The sequence below is a fragment of the Chiloscyllium plagiosum genome, unplaced genomic scaffold (assembly GCF_037043375.1).
Source record: "Chiloscyllium plagiosum isolate Xiang-an unplaced genomic scaffold, Cpla_swu_hap1 HiC_scaffold_18, whole genome shotgun sequence".
Lineage (NCBI taxonomy): Eukaryota > Metazoa > Chordata > Chondrichthyes > Orectolobiformes > Hemiscylliidae > Chiloscyllium > Chiloscyllium plagiosum.
Genome location: NW_028270156.1, coordinates 52,709,077 through 52,729,073, shown reverse-complemented (window position 1 = coordinate 52,729,073; position 19,997 = coordinate 52,709,077). Strand labels below are relative to the sequence as shown.

The 19,997-nt window shown below is 40.6% G+C and overlaps 1 protein-coding gene across 6 annotated transcripts in view; it reads left to right on the top strand.

Moving 5' to 3' along the window:
• The window catches only part of dagla (diacylglycerol lipase, alpha), a 329,798-nt gene that overhangs the window by 102,757 nt on the left and 207,044 nt on the right, over positions 1-19,997 (top strand). The gene's annotated exons all lie outside the window — the stretch shown is intronic.

Here is a 19,997-nt window from a genome sequence, read left to right as displayed (position 1 = left end):
ATTAGGCCACTTTTGGAATATTGTGTACAATTCTGGTCTTCCTATTGGAAAGATGTTGTGAAACTTGAAAGGGTTCTAAAAAGATTTACAAGGCTATTGCCAGGGTTGGAGGATTTGAGCTATAGGGAGAGATTGAATAGCCTGGGGGTGTTTTTCCTGGAGCGTCGGAGGCTGAGAGGTGACCTTATGGAGGTTTATAAAATTATGAGGGGCATGGATAGGATAAATAGACAAAGTCTGTTCCCTGGGGTGGGGGAGTCCAGAATTAGCAGGCGTAGGTTTAGGGTGAGAGGGGAAAGATATAAAAGAGACGCAAGGGGCAAATGTTTCACGCAGAGGATGGTCCGTGTATGGAATGAGCTGCCAGAGGATGTGGTGGAGGCTAGTACTATTGCAACATTTAAAAGGCATCTGGATGGGTATATGAATAGGAAGGGTTTGGATGGATATGGGCTGGGTGCTGGCAGGTGGGACTAGATTGGGTTGGGATATCTAGTTGGCATGGACGAGTTGGACTGAAGGGTCTGTTTACGTGCTTTACGTCTCTATGACTCTGTGACCATGGTTTGCGTGCATTGAACATGGTACTATTTTGACTTGATGTCGCCAATACCATCTGTTACACATGAAACTAGGAGAGTATCTGGAACAGAAAAAAGGTGACCCACACCAGTGATGTTATCGTTTTTGTTAGCATTTGTGCAATCACCGACTTTTTATTTGAGATGCCACGTGTTTGTTGCTGTCAGCCATTGCTGCTTCCATTCTCCATATTCTGGTTTCCTGCCCATTTGTTCCTATCGATTGCTGCCATGCCAATACCAAACCCAAACAGAGGTATGTGACTCCCACTAATGATACGTTCCCAGATGTAGGAAAGCAGCAATGGAGTTCATCCAGTGTTGGTTTATGATGATTATTGGGTGTGGCTACAGCTTTTTATTTATTATGACCACATAGCATTTGTTCAGGTCAGGAATCGGTTAGTAACTTCATTGTGTGCTGACTCTGATACACTCTCGTTGGATGAAACTGCTATAGTTTGATTATTTTACTGCAATCTAAATTGTTGAGCAGTTCACAAAAAGTAGTTATCAATAGCATCACATGTACTGTTAAGTAATTATTTAGATATTGAGGCTGCTCACTTTATTATTTTGCATTGAAAATGATGCAGACGTTTGAACAGATGAATTGCAAAAGCAACTGAAGAGAATCTGATTGAACTTTGTGTCATTAGTGTAACGTTATTAAGGAGAATTGAAATTGTACAGTTTTAATACAAATATTTTGCTTGCTACCCCTGTACCTGATTTTAGTTTGCTTTCTGAGTTTGAATGCAAATTGTGTTCAGCAGATGAATACGTTAACATTTTCAGTTCTGAAAAAAATTAAGCAGAAAACTAATTACCGTGTGTGCATATGATGGTGAGTTTGTCTGCACTATGATCTTGTTCTGTTGACATGCATAAAACAGATTCAAAAACCTAATGGTAAACAAAATATCAGGAGTATTTTGTTCAGTGGCCATTCTTTGTGGTGAGCCTGCAAGGAATGTCTGAACTCTATGAACAGCTGGATCCTACTCTCACCTAATTCCCATAGGCTCACTGAGAAGACCTCAGGTTCCAGTCCTAATGTATGTTGATTTAGCTGAGTGTTAACCTAATTTTTGATGCACTTTTCCTTTCTTGTTAAATGGTCATTTGAAAGAAATTATGATGGAGTTGTGTAGAACTGCGTTTTGCTAAACTCTGCATTCCTTCTTTCCATGTTCATGGTGATATGGTCTTTTTAATGGAACCTTTGTTAATGGACCTATTTGTTCTGATGTATGATATTTTTCCGCCAATAATTGATGTTTGTTTTTCATGCAATGTGATGGCTATGTGCTTTTGGGGGAGAAAGAATCTCTCTTTGTTGCATAGGGACATGATGATCCTTTTAAGCACATACTTCTTTATGAATTCTGAAAAATCAGCTTGTGCCAGTGTGACAATGCTGATCCTTTAACAAGGTTATGTTGTCCTTAGTTTATTTTCAGAGATGTCGTAAAAAGCACAGACTCTGAAAAGTCTAAGTTAAAGGGTTTTAGGGCCAGTTTGATTATAGTTAACAGATACTGCCTCAGGCAACAGGCTTTCAAGTGTTTGGGAAAAAGAAACACTTGTACAATGAAAGGGGATTGGCCAGTTCTCCCAGATCAGTTTTTCTCTGGTTTGGTTTGGTTTTAGCAGTAGAATTGAAAAAGCTGCGAGGAAGAAGCAGGTCCAGGCTGATCCTCCTCTCTCTGATTTCTCTCTTGTAAGACTCTGGTTTGATTTTACTTTTTGTACCAAGGTGTGTTTATGGGGATTATTGCAAGTATTGGGAACAGCATTATTAAGTTGGGATAATCTCTTGGATTTTTGGATAGATTAAGTTTTTCAGTGTTCTGTTCTCTTTTGTTTATGTTTCATTCAGTAATCTTGTAAATAAATTCTGTTTTGTTTAGGACTACATGGTTTGACCAACTGTATCCTTCCTGTAATATCTGTGTTACACCTGCTTAAAACAAAGTTAGGGTCTGGGCTACTTTCTTGAAATGTTTTGAGGAGATCTGGCCTGGTCCATATCAGCCAGTGACTAATCATATGACCAAGTTACTTGGAAGCTAAATAATAGGAAAGGTGTTGATATGAAGATAATTATATTGTGGATGTGATTCTGGTCTCAAATGGGGTTTTAGCTTTTAGTTTAGAACAAACAGGGAACATCACCGTCAAGCTGAGTTCAGTTGTAATTCAGTCTGCTCGCTAAAAGAGAGTAGATTGAAGACGCCAGTATTAAGACCATTAGAACCCTGCAAAGTCGTCATTTTTATCAATTATACATTCAGTGCTCATGGAACAATTTTCTTCCCGTTCTCTTACACCTTGACCTATCACCTGTCGTTTACAAATCCAAAACCATGGAACACTTAACCCCATGCACCTAAACACTTCACCAGTTAATTTCATATGCCACATCAATCTTCTTTTCTTTCCTAAGCATCTCAGCTTTCCCAATGTGCCAACAGTCCTTGGACTTGCTTCAAACATTCCCACACTCCAGGCCCCTTTTGATTGAAAGTATCAATGCGTAAGACACTAGGGACACTTGTGTGGGGTGGTTAGAGCAGATTTCAAGGAATAGTTTTCCTTGAAGTAAGCAGAAGGCCCAAGAAATATTAGCCCTTAGATAAATATTTGAAAAAGTACTCCAATCAAGTGGTTAATCTTCCAGTTTTTGATAGTCTGATTTAAATTGTTGGGACTGTAAATCAAATGGGTGTAGGAGGAAATTTGAAGGGCCCTTTTGTGACGCAGTGGTTGTTCCCTACACCTGGATCTAGAAAGTGGACTTTGCGTGTGGGAACATTTGAGATAAGTTTATGGACTGTTGGCACATTGGCGAAGCTGAGATGCCTGGGAAAAAAAACTTGGTGTGGCATATGAAATGAACAAGCATTGGGTTGCGTGTGCCATGGTTTTGGATTTGGAAATGGCAAATGTCGAGGTTTAAGAGAATGGGACGAAAAATGTTCCATTAGCACTGAATATATAATTGATAAAAGTGATGAGAGGTGACATTGGGACAAATGACAACACTGGTTTAACAGTGACAGGATTCTTGAGGGCAGAGAAGTTCCTGTCTAAGTATTGAGAGGAAGATATAAAGGGATGAGGCTCACAAAATTCCAGGTATGGGGCTTTCCTACCCTGGGTAGCAGTAGTATTGGCATGGTGTACTGGAGTAGGGGATGGGGCCTGAGGACCCATCAAAGTGATGAGTAAAGATGGAGAAAGGCTTCAGGGAGGTTCTAAGTGTATGGGCATGGGGATGGTGTGTTATTAAAGTGAGGGATGAAGTGCAATTGATTAAAATTTCAACAAAATTGTAGTTCACGAGCTTTGACTTGGACAATGAAGAGTTGTTCAAAATGTCCTCCTTTAGACCTTTACTTCTTCTCTTGTAATTACCCATTCCCTATCAGAAATGGTACTGATCCTTAATATGAGGTAGCCTTGAGTCCCAAGGCAATGTTCCTTGCAATGATAAAAACTTTAAGCCGAAAATCTTCAGGTATTATACTAGAGTTTTATGTAAAGAAGTGTGTTCCATGATCATTAGCAGGTCAGAGTTTGCTTATGTTGTCTCATTTCTGGGAGTTTGCAGTATTGGGAAACATGGCCGAGTTGCTATGGAAGGCATAGTAGGTAGAGCATGAGCATACTGAGCATCTATTGTCTCCTTTTTGAACCAAGAGATGAATAGAACATAGAATATAGAATAATACAGCGCAGAACAGGCCCTTTGGCCCTCGATGTTGCGCCAACCTGTGAACTATTCTCAGCTCGTCCCCCTACACTATCCCAAAATCATCCATGTGTTCATCTAAGGATTGTTTAAGTCTCCCTAATGTGGCTGAGTTGACTACATTAGCAGGTAGGGCATTCCACACCCTTACCCTCTGCATAAAGAATTTTCCTCTGATATCTGTCTTAAATCTATCACCCCTCAATTTGTAGTTATGCCCTCTTGTACAAGCTGACATCATCATCCTAGGAAAAAGTATTTCACTGTCTACCCTATCTCTGATCATCTTGTATGTCTCTATCAAATCTCCCCTTAGCTGCCTTCTTTCCAATGAGAACAGACCCAAGTCTTTCCTCATAAGAACTTCCCTCCAGACCAGGAAATATTCTGGTAAATCTCCTCTGCACCTTTTCCAATGCTTCCACATCCTTCCTGTAATGGGGCGACCAGAACTGTACACGATATTCCAAGTGTGGCCTCACCAATGTTTTGTATAGTTGCAGCATGATATTACGGTTCTAGAACTCAATCCCTCTAGCAATGAAACCTAACACACCGTATGCCTTCTTCACAGCACTGGATCAATGGTGCTGGAAGAGCACAGCAGTTCAGGCAGCATCGAAGAGCTTCAGCAAAATCAACGTTTTGGGCAAAAGCCCTTCATCAGGAATAAAGGCAGTGAGCCTGAAGCGTGGAGAGATAAGCTAGAGGAGGGTGGGGAGAGAGTAGCATAGAGTACAATGGGTGAGTGGGGGAGGAGATGAAGGTGATAGGTCAGGGAGGAGAGGGTGGACGGGATAGGTGGAAAAGGAGCTAGGCAGGTCGGACAAGTCAAGGGGACTGGAAGTTTGAAACTAGGATGAGGTGGGGGAAGGGGAAATGAGGAAGCTGTTGAAGTCCACATTGATGCCCTGGGGTTGAAGTGTTCCGAGGCGGAAGATGAGGCGTTCTTCCTCCAGGCGTCTGGCGGTGAGGGAGCGGCGGTGAAGGAGGCCCAGGACCTCCATGTCCTTGGCAGAGTGGGAGGGGGAGTTGAAATGTTGGGCCATGGGGTGGTTTGGTTGATTGGTGCGGCTGTCTCGGAGATGTTCCCTAAAGCGCTCTGCTAGCAGAATCTGGTTTCCAGCATCTGCAGTCATTGTTTTTACCTTCTTCATAGCATTATCAACCTGGGTGGCAACTTTCAGGGATCTATGCACATGGACTCCAAGATCCCTCTGCACAACCACAATACCAAGAATCTTTCCATTGCCCAATACTCTGCCTTCCTGTTATTCTTCCCAAAGTGCATCACCTCACATTTAGCCGCATTAAACTCCATTTGCCACCTCTCAGCCCAAATCTGCAATTTATCCAAGTCCCCCTGCAACCTGTAACATTCTTCCAAACTGTCCACTACTCCACCGACTTTAGTGTCATCTGCAAATTTACTAATCCATCCACCTATGCCTGCATCTTAAGTCATTTATAAAAATGACAAACAGCAGTGGTCTCAAAACAGAATCTGCCTAGTACATTTACATTTGGCAGTGTGTTTCACTCGTACCATCTATATTTTTGAACCATTAAGTACCCTATCCATCTCTTCACCCATTGTCGACCAGAAGGTTTGAGTTATAAGGAAAGGCTTGAGAAGACTGGGACTTTTTTTACTGGTGCGCAGGAGGTTGAGAGATGACCTGATATAAGTTTATAAAGTAATGAGAGGTATGGATAAGGTTAATGGCAGTTATCCGTAGAATAGGGAATTTCAAGACTAGGGGGCATGTTTTTAAGGTGAGAGGAGAAAGATTTTAAAAAAGCACTTTGTTTATACAGAGTGATTCACATTTGGAATGAACTTCCTGAGGAAGTGGTGGAAGTGGGCACAATTACAAAGTTTGAGACATTTGAATAAGTACATGAATAAGAGAGGTTTGGAAGCAGGCAGGTGGGACTAGTTTAGTTTGGAATTATGTTTGAAGTTGACTGGTTGAAGTGAAGGATCTGTTTTCATGCTGTATGATTCTTATGTAAGGAAGAATTAATAGTTTATTTACTTAAATAAGTAAGGAGCATAAGTGTTTCTTAAGAAAATCTACCTCCTAAAGCATTGAAAGGTTTGTAAGCTATCAGTCGAGGAAAGAACTGGTCAGTTGATGGAGTTGTAGAATTTATACCAGTTGGAACTGTTTCTTCATTATTTAATGCCCAGCATGTTTTCCACTGTTTTGAATATGCACCCAACATAATGTAGCTGCTCATTTGGGAGATTGACTGACCTTTGGGATTGACCTAGTTTATTTCGGCTGAGCTCCTGTTCTCTGATCTAGCGTATATACTGGTGAAAAAGTCAAATTTTTGGACCTATTTTTAAAGTTAAATTTATGGGGGGTTGACTATTACACTTGAAGGGCTGAAATTCATGCTAGAGTCCAAAGAACTATCAAGATCTGAAACCCAATTGATCGCTAAATAAATAAAGAAAAAAAGCAAATTATGGTAATTACTGGATAAAGACAATAGAAACAAAAATGAATTATAAACTTTTATTTATACGTACAAAACATGAAGTAGAAATATAATACGGCTTTAAATCACAATTATATGGTACATCTTAAATTAGTCATGTTAAATACAAAAGTTCACTAAAATCCTGCAAAATCACACTGTTCAACATTTTCAGCACCGAATAAAACTTCATAATCGTCAGGATAAATAATTTCATCTCATGGATCCTTCATCTTCGCTTTCTGTAGTTACAAATCGCACATCCTCCACTTTTTCTTCATCTGTGTCATCTCTTAGATAATTGTCCTCTGTACTGTCCAATGCATTTAAAATTCAACATTTCTTCAATGTTTTGAAAATTGTGTCAGCTTTTATTTACTTCTATGAATCAACAATTCATTCATAGATCAGTGACTGTGATGGAGCCTGCATACTGCCTCCTTTCATGTTTGTTTTTTTCTGCATCACACGTCCTTTTATTCCAAATCATTCTCACCATGCCCGTAAATGGCTTATTGATACCAATATCTATTGGTTCCAAAACACTTGCAAGAGTTATGTGATTGGATGTTATCAACAACATACTTCATTAGATGTCATCTGAACAGGTCTAGGCGAGCAAATTCTTTTCCTTGCGTAGTCCACCAGGTCTTAAATTTCAAACTTCCTTTTATCCATTTTCAACATCTACCTTCATCTGTCCAGCCTTGTGGATGCATATGGATGACAATTCCTATTGGAAATGTCTCCTTTGGCAGAGTTTTTCTCTTCAAAACAGCCATTGGTTTTAACTTAGTGCCATCAGCCATACAAGAAAGAACTAAAATAAAATGACTTTTCTCATGGCCAGTGTTTTTTACCAATACTTTTTTTTTCTCAGTTTTGGTTCATAGTTCGACTCTCTGGCATGTTGAGAGTAATAGGTGTTTCGTTCACGTTTCCAATGCATGACAACTATGTAGCCTTCTGCCAATTTCTGATTACAAACTGGTGAAACTAATATCTTCAAGTTCAGCAGGCATAGAACATAGAACATTACAGCGCAGTACAGACCCTTCAGCCTCCGATGTTGCACTGACCGTGGAACCAATCTGAAGCCTATCTATCCTCCACTATTCCATTTTCATCCGTATGTTTATCCAATGACCATTTAAATGCCCTTAAGGTTGGCGAGTCTACTACTGTGCTTAAAAATGTGTTGCTGGAAAAGCGCAGCATCAAGAATTCCTGAATTCCTGAAGAAGGGCTTATGCCCGAAACGTCGATTCTCCTTCTCCTTTGTTGCTGCCTGACCTGCTGCGCTTTTCCAGCAACACATTTTTAAGCTCTAATCTCCAGCATCTGCAGTTCTCACTTTCTCCTAGTTGAGTCTACTACTGTAGCAGGCACAGCTACTACTCCCTGAGTAAAGAAACTACCTCTGACATCTGTCCTATATCTATCACCCCTCAATTTAAAGCTATGTCCCCTTGTGCCAGCCATCACCATCCAAGGGAAAAGGTTCTGCCCCTTATCTAACCCATGATAATTTTGTACGTCACAATTAAGTCACTTCTCAACCTTCTTTCTAATGAAAACAGCCTCAAGTTCCTCAGCAGCCTTTCCTTATAAGACCTTCCCTCCGTACCAGGCAACTATTCCCAGTAAATCTCCTCTGAACCCTTTCCAAAGCTTCCACATCCTTTCTATAATGTAGTGACAAGAACTGGACACAACTCTGGTGCAGCCGCACTTGGAGTATTTTGTACAGCTGCAGTATGACCTCATGGCTCTGAAACTCAATCCCTCCACCAATAAAAACTAACACACTGTATGCCTTCTTAACAACCCTATCAACCTGGGTGGCAACTTTCAGGGATCTATGCAAATGGGCACCAAGATCTCTCTGCTCATTTATACTACCAAGAATCTTACCATTAGCCCAGTACTCTTTATTCCTGTTGCTCCTTCCAAAGTAAATCACCTCACACTTATCCACATTAAACTCTATTTGCCACCTCTCAGCCCAGCTCTACAGCTTATCTAGTTCCTCTGTAACCTGTAACATCCTTCAGCACTATCCACAACTCCACCGATCTTAGTGTCATCTACAAATTTAATAACCCATCCTTCTACACCCTTGTCTAGGTCATTTATAAAAATGACAAACAGCAGTGGCTCCAAAACAGATCCTTGCAGTACAGCACTGGTAACAGAACTCCAGGAAGAATATTTCCCATTGTCCACCACCCTCTGTCTTCTTTGAGCAAGCTAATTTCTGATCCAAACCACTAAATCACCCTCAATCCCATGCCTCTATATTTTGTGCAATAGCCTATCATGGGGAACCTTATCAAATGCCTTACTGAAATTCGTATACATCACACCAGCTGCTTTACTCTTATCCACCTGATTGGTCACCATTTCAAAGAACTCAATAAGGTTTGTGAGGCATGACCCACCCTTCACAAAACAGTGTTAACTATCCCTAATTAACATACTCCACTCTAGATGATTATAAATCCTAACTCTTATAACCTTTTCCAATACTTTACCCACAACCGAAGTAAGGCTCACTGGTCTATAATTACCAGAGTCGTCTTTACTCCCCTCCTTGTACAAGGGGACAACATTTGCTATCCTCCAGTAATCTGGCACTATTCCTGTAGATAATGATGACATAAAGATCAAAGCCAGAGGCTCGGCAATCTCCTTCCTGGCTTCTCAGAATCCTAGGATAAGTCCCACCTATGTCGAGAGTGTGGTGCTGGGAAAGCACAGCAGGTTAGGCAGCAACGGAGGTTCTTGATGAAGGGCTTAGTCCGAAATGTCGATATTCCTGCTGCTCGGATGCTGCCTGACCTGCTGTGCTTTTCCAGCACCACTCTCTCGACTCTGATCTCCAGAATCTGCAGTCCTCACTTTCTCCTAAATCCTATCTGGCGCAAGGGACATCTATTTTCACACTTTCTAGAATTGCTAACATCTCCTCCTCGTGAACCTCAATCCCATCTAGTCTAGTAGTCTGTATCTGAGTATTCTCCTTGACAATATTGTCTTTTTCTAGTATGAATACTGATGAAAAATATTCATTTAGTGCTTCCTTTATCTCCTCTGACTCCATGCACAATTTCCTACTACTATCCTTGATTAGCTAATCTTTCTCTAATCATTCTTATATTCCTGATAATCCTATAGAAAGCTTTAGGGTTTTACTTGATCCAATCTGCGAACAACTTCTCATGTCTCCTCCTGGCTCCTCTGAGCTTTTCCTGGCTAACCTGTAACTCTTAAACACCCTAACTAAGCCTTCATGTCACATCCTAACATAAGCCTCCTCCTTCCTCTTGACGAGATTCAGCTTCTTTAGTAAACCATGGCTCCCTCGCTCTACCACTTCCTGGCAGCCTGACAGATACATACTTATCAAGGACATGAAGGAGTTTTTCCTTGAATAAGCTCCACATTTCAATTGTGCTCATTGCCTGCAGTTTCCTTCCCCATCCTATGCTTCCTAAATCTTGCTTAATCGCATCACAATTGCCTTTCCCCCGGCAATAACTCTTGCTTTGTGTTATATGCCTATCCCTTTCCATCGCTAAAGTAAACATAACTGAATTGTGGTCACTGTCACCAAAGTGCTCACCTACCTCCAAATCTAACACCTGGTCGGGTTTATTACCCAGTACCAAATCCAATGTGGCCTTGCCTCTTGTTGGCCTATCTACATACTGTGTCAGGAAACCCTCCTGTACACCTTGGACAAAACTGACCCATCTAAAGTACTCGAACTATAGCTTTCCAGTCAATATTTGAAAAATTAAAGACCCCCATAACAGCTACCCTGTTACTTCAGCTCCTATCCAGAATCATCTTTGCAATCCTTTCCTCCATGTCTCTAGAACTTTTTGGAGGCCTATAGAAAACTCCCAACAGGGTGACCTCTCCTTTCCTGTTTCCAACCTCAGCCCATACTACCTCAGTCGACAAGTCTTCCTCAAATGTCCTTTCTGCCACCGTAATACTGTCCTTGGCAACAGTGCCACACCTGCCCCTCTATTACCACCTTCCCTGATCTTACTGAAACATCTAAGCTCCAGAACCTGCAACAACCATTCCTGTCCCTGTTCTATGCATGTCTTTGAAATGGCCACAACATCGAAGTCCCAAATACCAACTCATGCTGCAAGTTCACCCACCTTATTCCGGATGCTCCTGGCATTGAATTTGACACACTTCAAACCACCTTCCTGCTAGCTGGTGAACTTGTGCGACCTTGAAACCTAATTTCTGACCTCACTGCTCTCAACCTTCTTGACACTGGAACTATAATTTAGGTTCCCATTCCCCTGGTGAATTAGTTTAAACCCTCCTGAAGAGCATTAACAAATCTTCCCACCCCCCCACCCCCTGAGATATTGGTACCCCTGTGTTTCAGGTGTAGACAATCCTGTTTGTAGAGGTTCCACCTACCCCAGAACAAACCCCAATTATCCAGGTATCTGAAACCCTCCCTCCTGCACCAACCCTGTAGCCATGTGTTCAACTCCTCTGCCTCCCTATTCCTCGCCTCACTAGCATGTGGCACGGGCAACAAACCAGATATTACAACTCTGTTTGTTCTAGGACCAAGCTTCCACCTTAGCTCCCTGAATTTCTGCCTTAAATCCCCATCCTTTTTCCTGCCTGTGTGGATCACGATTTGGGGTTGCTCCCCCTCAAGGATCCTGAAAACACGATCCAAGACATTGCGAACCCTGCCACCTGGGAGGCAACGCACCAACTGTGAGTCTCTCACATTCCCACAGAACCTCCTAAATGTTCCCCTAACTGTGGAGTCCCCAATGACTAATGCTCTGTTCATTCGCCCCCACCCCCGTTTTCTTCTGTGCAACAGGGACAGAATCTGTGCCAGAGATCTGTACTCCATGACTTATCCCTGGTTAAGTCCCCCCCCCCCCCCAACCCCTTCCCCCCCCCCCCCCCCCCCACAACAGTATCCAAAACAGTATACTTGGTATTGAGGGGAATAGCTACAGAGGTTCCTTGCATTACCTGCCGGTTCTTTTTCCGTCCCATGACTGTAACCCTTCTGCCTTTTTCTTGCACCTGAGGCGTGACTATCTCTCTGTAACTCCTCTCAATAACCTCCTCCGCCTCTTGAATGCTCCAAAGTTTATCCAGCTCCAGATCTCTAATGCAGTTTTCAAGGAGCTGGAGTTGGGTGCACTTCCTGCAGAGGAAGTCAGCAGGGACACTAGTGCGGACTCTCACTTCCCACATTCCTCCCATATTTTGTGCAATCTTAGTTCTCTACTGAAGTACTAAGTCATGCCTTCTCAAGTGCATCATCTAGCACTTGTCTTAAAATTCAAAATTTCAGTCTCCTCGTGCATGAATTCGGATGGCTTCGTGACTAACAGTTTCCATTTTGATGATTTTCAAGTACCCGCTCAGCTACTGTTTTCTCCAATTGGGGCCACTTGCTAGATTTATCTCAGTTGGCACACTTTTGCTTTAGCATTGTCTGAAGTTGGTTTGATATCTATCTTCAGTCTCTCCAGTTTTTCCAAAACACACAATTCTCTTGCTGTCGCACAGTTATTTATCTTCTCTGCAACTTCAATTAGTTTTATTTTGACCACTGCTGTTTGTTGCTTGTTTTTATCTAGAGGGCATTTTTATACAAAATGATGTAGAAATTGGTTGTCACCTTACTCTGACCTGATGCGTCTTAAACTTTCGTGCCAAATTGGGTGTGAATTGTACATCAAATCACATAATAGCATGAAAAAGCATTCATGCCCTCATCATAGCCTTTATGTACGCAATAATACATTGATTCTCAAATATAGATCTGTTATCTGTGAAAATCTCAGGTCGACTTTTATAGAAGATATATCGAAAATTCCAGATTTTTTGGCCAAAAATAGGGGTCCACTTTTACATGAGATTGACTTTTACTCGAGTATATATGTTAAGTCTTTAAAGTCCATGATCTCAGCCTTCTTGCCGATAGCATTTATGAAGGAATCTCTCTGACAGCTATATTAAGGCTCCAATCTCTAGTATGAATAATACTCTTCATATTAAGACTGAAAATGTTTGTTTATTTTCTGGGCTGCGTTGCATTCAATTACCTCTCATTTATCCTTAAACCTAGATTTCTGCTTAATCTGAAAGCCACATGAATAGTTGAACCAACTAGTAAAGCTATTGCAAAATTTTGGTGTGTTTGACAATGGTTCGTCAGTTAGGAAAAGATTTGTTTTTAAACAGCCAATTTTTGCAATATTCCAATTTCAAAATGTGATCAATGATATCTTGAGGGTTTGTTTTCCTTCAATTGTCTTCTGTGCAGCAGTTTGTCTGGTTTGTGCGAGTTTAATGTCGTTAATATTTTCAGAGAAAATGAACGAGAGACCCTGAAACAATTGATGCTTAAATAGGATCTGAGAGGAATGAAACAACTTTGTATTTCGCTGGAGATAAAACCTCTCAAATGTAATTAGTAACAGTTTTGTGGAATGTCTTAGCTGCCACTATGCAAAGGCATGAGGCAGCCTTGAGTGTTGTGTAAATATTCAGCTACCTCAACATGGTAAACAGTCACTTGGTGGTACAGAGCTTGAATCTTGCTGAAAAGAGATAACATTACCGAAGCTTTTGATCTTGCACTCATCATATGGAAAAATACAAGAATCCCAAATTTCAAACAATCACAGTTTGTATTACAGAAGAGAAGAGGGCGGATTAGATTGTAGTTGTCTGAAATTTGGCATTTTTCTGCCCTGATTACTCCTGTGTTTTTGAGGCAAAATAATGGCACATGATTGTGGGAGCTGAAAATGTGTTGCTGAAAAAGCGCAGCAGGTCAGGCAGCATCCAAGGAACAGGAGAATTGACGTTCATGAGCCCTTCTTCAGGAATCATGCCCGAAACGTCGATTCTCCTGCTCCTTGGACGCTACCTGACCTGCTGCGCTTTTCCAGCAACACATTTTTAGCTCTGATCTCCAGCATCTGCAGTCCTCACTTTCTCCTACATGACTGTGGGAGGTTACCTGAAGACATGCACTCTTCCTTTTTGGAGTCATCAGATGATTCCGTTAAATAAAATCCTATTATTGATGTTTGTGGGATCTTCTGTCTCTGCTTAGATGGCAGCATATCAAAATTTAACAAGGAAATAATCTTGACTTTTTGGATCAATTCAGGTACACATTTTTGAGAGACCCTTGGCTTCAGGAAAAAATAAGATAAGGACAGCATGGTGGCCCAGTGGTTTGCACTGCTGCCTCACAGCGCCAGGGTTCCAGGTTCGATTCCAGCCTCTGGCAATTGTGTGGAGTTTGCACATTCTCTCCGTGTCTGTGTGGGTTTCCTCCCACATTCCAAAGATGTGCAGGTCAGGTGAATTGGCCATGCTAAATTCTCCATAGTTGTTAGGAGCATTAGTCAGAGGGGGGTGGGTTACTCTGCGTAGAGTCAATGTGGACTTGTTGGGTCGAAGGGCCTGTTTCCACACTGTAGGGAATCTAATCTAATCTAATCTACTCAGATGTGTACAATTTTTCATTGATAAATAGGAGATGCTGGGATGTTGGTACTATCACCATTCCTGAAGAAGGGCTTATGCCCGAAACGTCGATTCTCCTGTTCCTTGGATGCTGCCTGACCTGCGCTTTTCCAGCAACACATTTTCAGCACTATCACTGGACTAGTATTTCAGTTACCCAGGCTAATTCTTAGGAGACATGGATTTGAATCCTAATAATAAATAATAATTTAATAAATCTGCAGTTTAAAGAAAATCATTATTCTAAAATCTCAGCAGCTTCACTCATGTCCTGAGGGAAGGAAAATCTGCCATCCTTACCTGAACTGGCCTACATGTTTCTCCAGATCCGTTGCAATGTGGTTGACTCTTAAACAGCCTCTGAAATGGCCTTACAAGCAATTCATCTGTATCTCACCTTTGCAAAGTCTGATATAGGATTGAAACTGGACAGACCACCCAAAATCAACCAAAGCACACTGGCACAACTGTAAAACCTGCAAAGTTCTCTTTATTAACATGTGGGGGATTTGTGCCAGGTTGGGAGAGCTACCTCACCAAATGAGTCATGCACAGTCTGACTTCCATACTCATGAAATCATACCTTACACAACTAAACCTAACATTATTTTTGCAATCGCTGAGCATGTCCTGTCAGTGGGGTCATATAGTGGTACACAGGAGCAGATGATTGCCTTGGGAATCCTCATATTGATTGTGGATCCAATGATGTCTCATGGCATTAGGTCAAACATGGGCAAGGAACTGGGCTATCCCCCTCAGTTCTCCTCCTTCATATCAGTTCTCCTCCATGTTGAACACGATTTGGAGATTCCAATAAGGGTGATGAAGGCCCAGAATGTATTCTGGGTGGGTACTTCACTGTCCATCACAAAGGGCAGCTCAACAGCATCAAGACTGACCAAACCAGTTGACTCCTAAAGTTCATAGTTGCTAGCCCAGGCTTGTTGCAGGAGATGAAGATACAAGAAGAAAAAAAATACTTTACTCATCCTCACTAATCCATCTGTTGCAGGTGCATTTGTCCTTAGCAGTCTTGTTGTGACTTTTGGAGGTCAGTCATCTCTGCTCTAGAGTACCATTACAGGACTTTCTCAGAAAATTTCCTAGATCTGACTATCTTCAGGTATTTCGTCAATGTCCTTCCTTCCATCAGAATGACTGACAAAGCAAAATAGTGATTGACGAAACAAATAGAAGCAAAATATTTCACATGCTGGAAGTCTGAAAAGAAACAGAAAATGCTTTCACAGAAGAAATGTCATTGGTCTTGAAATGTTAACACACTTCCTCTCTGCTGAGACGTTGCCAGACCTGCTGAGTTTCTTCAACATTTTCTGTTTTTACTGTTGACTTAAAGTCCATTTCACATTTTGAGTGAATTCATCAATACCTAAGAGTATAAGAGATAAGAGCAGATTTAGACCATGTGCCACCTAAAGCTGCTGCTACAGTTTAATGTACACTGGGTTAGCAGACAGGTTTGACCTCTCAATGCCACAAGTAACCCATGAGGCAGCAAGGATGACAATGAAAAATTCAAGAAAGGTTACCCTTACTCAATATTGCCTTACATTATGACTCACCTGTAGTCAGAGACTGAGAAGTTATAGATACAGACACCTTGTTGAAAGCAGGAAAGCACACAGGGTTTGACTGGAAGAGCAATGGGCATGGGAGGGACAGAACCTGAGAGGCACAGTTCCTCCATATCACAGTTTCTATTTCTCCTGTGCTGCTACTCCAGCAAATCCAAGCCCACGTTCTCTCCCTCCCTAGATGAGGAGTCATCCAGACTCAACGTTAATTTGCTATCTCCATGGATATTGCCTGAATCACCCTGATCTCCAGCATTTGTTGTTTTCTTGACTTTTCACTGTACCTCGGTACACGTGACAGTAATAAATCAAATCATCTGCTTTCCAATTAAAAATCTGTTCTAGGTACAATAATTTTTTGAAAATAAGTATTTTTCATAAAATAGAGAATATATTTTGTCTACACAATGTTTCACTAGTCTGTTCCATTCCGTGAGTGGAAATTGCATTGGCAGATTACAGTTCTGAAAGCACTTGCAAGCCTTTTGCACATGATTTTACAAGTAATAAACCATTGACTAATTAGACCGTTGGAATTATATTGTGTTATTTTTATCAGGGGCGAGAATTGGGCTTGAGGGTTGTGCAGTTTTTGACAGCAGCTTGGGACATGATGCATGGAGGTGAGTATTTTTGCAACATTATTTATAAAATTAGCAGACCCCTCACCACTCCAGTCCCAGTTATAGCAGCCCTTCTTTTCAAGATAAGACAAAATGGGTTGGGATCTTGGCACTCAACTTGAATCTGCGTTTAATTTCCTTGTGCTAAAGAATTACTATTAGGAATTGAAATTCTGATGACTTTTCTTCCCCTCTCATGCTAAGTACAGCAGCAATGACAAATCAGCAAATTTAGAATAGATTGAGTTGCTTCATTGTGTATTCTATGTCTATTCCCTGTCTGTACAATTAGGAGAATGCCTTCATTTCCAGCAATCTTAAGCTTTTTTGGCTCAAGCATTTTAGACTATTGAGTCAGAACAATATATTGAATGATAACAGCACCTATTTTAGACGCTGCTGCCATTCAGTACATTTACATTGTAGCTGTCACTATTATGTAGTCACTGGGCGTTTTGAGAGAATGTTGAACTATTTGTGAATGCAGGTTGTCAATGGAAACTACTAAAATGTTAAGTTTGCATTATCAATATTGTGTTCAATTACTATATAATTCACAGGAAGCATAAAAAGTAAAACCGGTATAATAAATGTACAAGTCTTAAGTTTTAGGAACAAGGTGATGTACTGATTAGCTGCATTGTTTGTGCGTTTTTGGGACTTGATGTGGTGGAAGCTACTTGGTTTTGTCTTGAAAAGTTGTTTGAGTTTTGTTGCAATAATGTCTGTTATCCAATTTAGAAGTATTTTATTCTCAAAAATGCATTAAAACAAGAGTTAATGGTGTAAAAGGTATTATCAAAAAACATATTTTTGTGTAATCTTCACAGGGGAAGATATTTTCTTCTAAGTTAAAAATGCAGGTACTTATTTTTCCAGCTATTTTCTTTTTTGATTACCAGAAAGAGTTGCAGACGAGCTTGCCATATGCTGATTTTATAAACACACATCGACATAATAGTGCCATTAAGTTGATAATATAACTGTAAATCATTTGGTTAATTTGAAAACAAATTTATGTTAATTGCTAATTAACATATAAAGATCGTGAAAGAGTTGTGTTACGTAAAGAAGTTTGTCTTAGTTGGTTCTATTCAGTTTTTTTCACAAATGCCTGTTTCATCAGAACAGAGTGCGTTGGCAGAAGATTAGAACCTTATCTATTATCACAGGGGGTTTCAGATTTACAAACGTCCAACTTACAAGCACTCGTATTTACAAATGCAATCCCATACAGGACTGTAATTTTGAAGATTGACATACATTTTATGTACTTGTGAATGATTACTTTGTATTGTCCTGCATTATGACTTGCATACACATCAACTTGTGAATTGACTTAGAATCATAGAGTCATACAACCATATAACATGGAAACAGACCCTTCGGTCCAACTCGTCTGCACTAACCAGACATCCCAATCTGACCTAGTCCCATTCATCAGTATTTGGCCTATATCCCTCTAAACCCTTTCTGTTCACGTACTGATCCAGATGCCTTTTAAATGTTGTGACAATACCTGCCTCTCCCGTTTGCTCTGGCAGCTCATTGCATACACGTGCCATCCTCCTTGAGAAAGTTACCCTTCAGGTCCCTTTTAAATCTTTCCCCTCTAGTTTTGGACTCGTCCACCCTAGGAACAAACCTTGGCTATTCATCCTGTCCATGCTCCTCAAGATTTTATAACCCTCTAAAAGGTCACCCCTTGGCCTATGATGCTCCAGGGGAATAAATGCCAAACTATTCAGCCTCTCCTTATAACTTAAACCCTCCACTCCAAGCAACATCCATGTAGGTCTTTACTGAGCCTTCTCAAGTTTAACAACATCCTTCCTGTAGAAGGGTGACCAGAATTGTACATAGTATTCTAAAAATGACCTAACCAATGTCTGTTCCAGCTTGGCACCCCGATTCTTATATTCAGTGTTCTGACCAATGAAGGCAAGGTTGCAAAATGCCTCTTTCACCACCCTGTCTACATGTGATTCCATTTGGATCGAAGGCACTATGCATCCCTAGGGCTGTTTGTTGACCCCTACAATTTAATATATAAGTCCTGTCCTGGTTTTTCTTATCAAAATGCAACATCTCACATTTATCTAAATTAAATTCCATCTGCCACTCCTTGACCCATTTGCCCATCTGATCAAGGTCACTCTGTACACTGAGATAATCTTATTCACTGTCTATTTCACTGCCTATTTTGGTGTCATCTGCAAACTTACTGACTCCACTTCCTATATTCACATCCAAATCCTTTATATGAATGATGAAAAGCAGTGGACCCTGTACCGATCCTTGTGGCTCACCACTGGTCACAGACATGAGAACAGAATCTGTTCACAACCCACGACTGCCTGTATTATGTTGGCAGCAGGATGCTTTGTGACAGCTGAAGTTTGTGTACTCCTTTTGACTACTTATTTGAACCATGCAGAACATACAAACAGATTGCAGTTAATACCGATGTACTCTAGTAAGTTGATCTCCATAAGGAATTGGTTGTAAACTAGTTACATTAGAACATGACATGTTTAAATTCATCACTGGGCACAATTATTGATCAGCTGGCATGTATATACTACCGTATTGCCAGACAGCAATTAACCAGACTGTCTAATTCAAGATTTAGGTTCAGCTTGGGACATACAAATTGCCACATTTGGAGAAATATGTTGTATGATTCATGTGTAAAAAGACTGTTACCAGTATTCACACAAAGTACCATTATTTAATGTGTAGTTTGAATCTTTACTTCAGTTGGTAGCAAGCTTTCTGTGACAGTCTTGATATGATTGAATTGCAGTTCACTAACATGCATGCTGGTGAATACTTAAAAGTCTATTTCAGCCTGCATGTACTGCTTGCGACTTCCTGTGACATCTCTGTTTAGACTTCTTCCAATGTATGTATTTTCCACAATGTCAAGAATATCCTCCAATCTTGTTATGATAACCTAGATGAAGTAATTTAACTGAATGGAACATGCTGTCAGAAATACTGATAAGGTGTCAACAAAGTGGAAATTAGAAGTCTTTGGATTGCAGAAAGAAAAAGACCAAAGTAAGAAATTTCATAGTGTTGAGATACAGGATATCAAGAAATGCTTGTATTATTGAAACACGAATGATAATAACATAAAACTTGGTGAAATGTAATCAAATGTGATAAAAATGTGATTTAAGTGACCTGACAATGTTTTGTATTGCTCAGAAAAGGCAGCTTGTTGAAGCTTTTTCCTTGCATTGACAAAAATTAACAAAGGAAAGGGAAACAACATCTATGTATTGTATATTTGTTGTTTTCACTTTTCTTGAGACTTGTTCTAATGTGTACAAGATGGAAAAAAATAAATTGAGCTTTGTTTCTGTAATACTAAATTTTGTCTGAC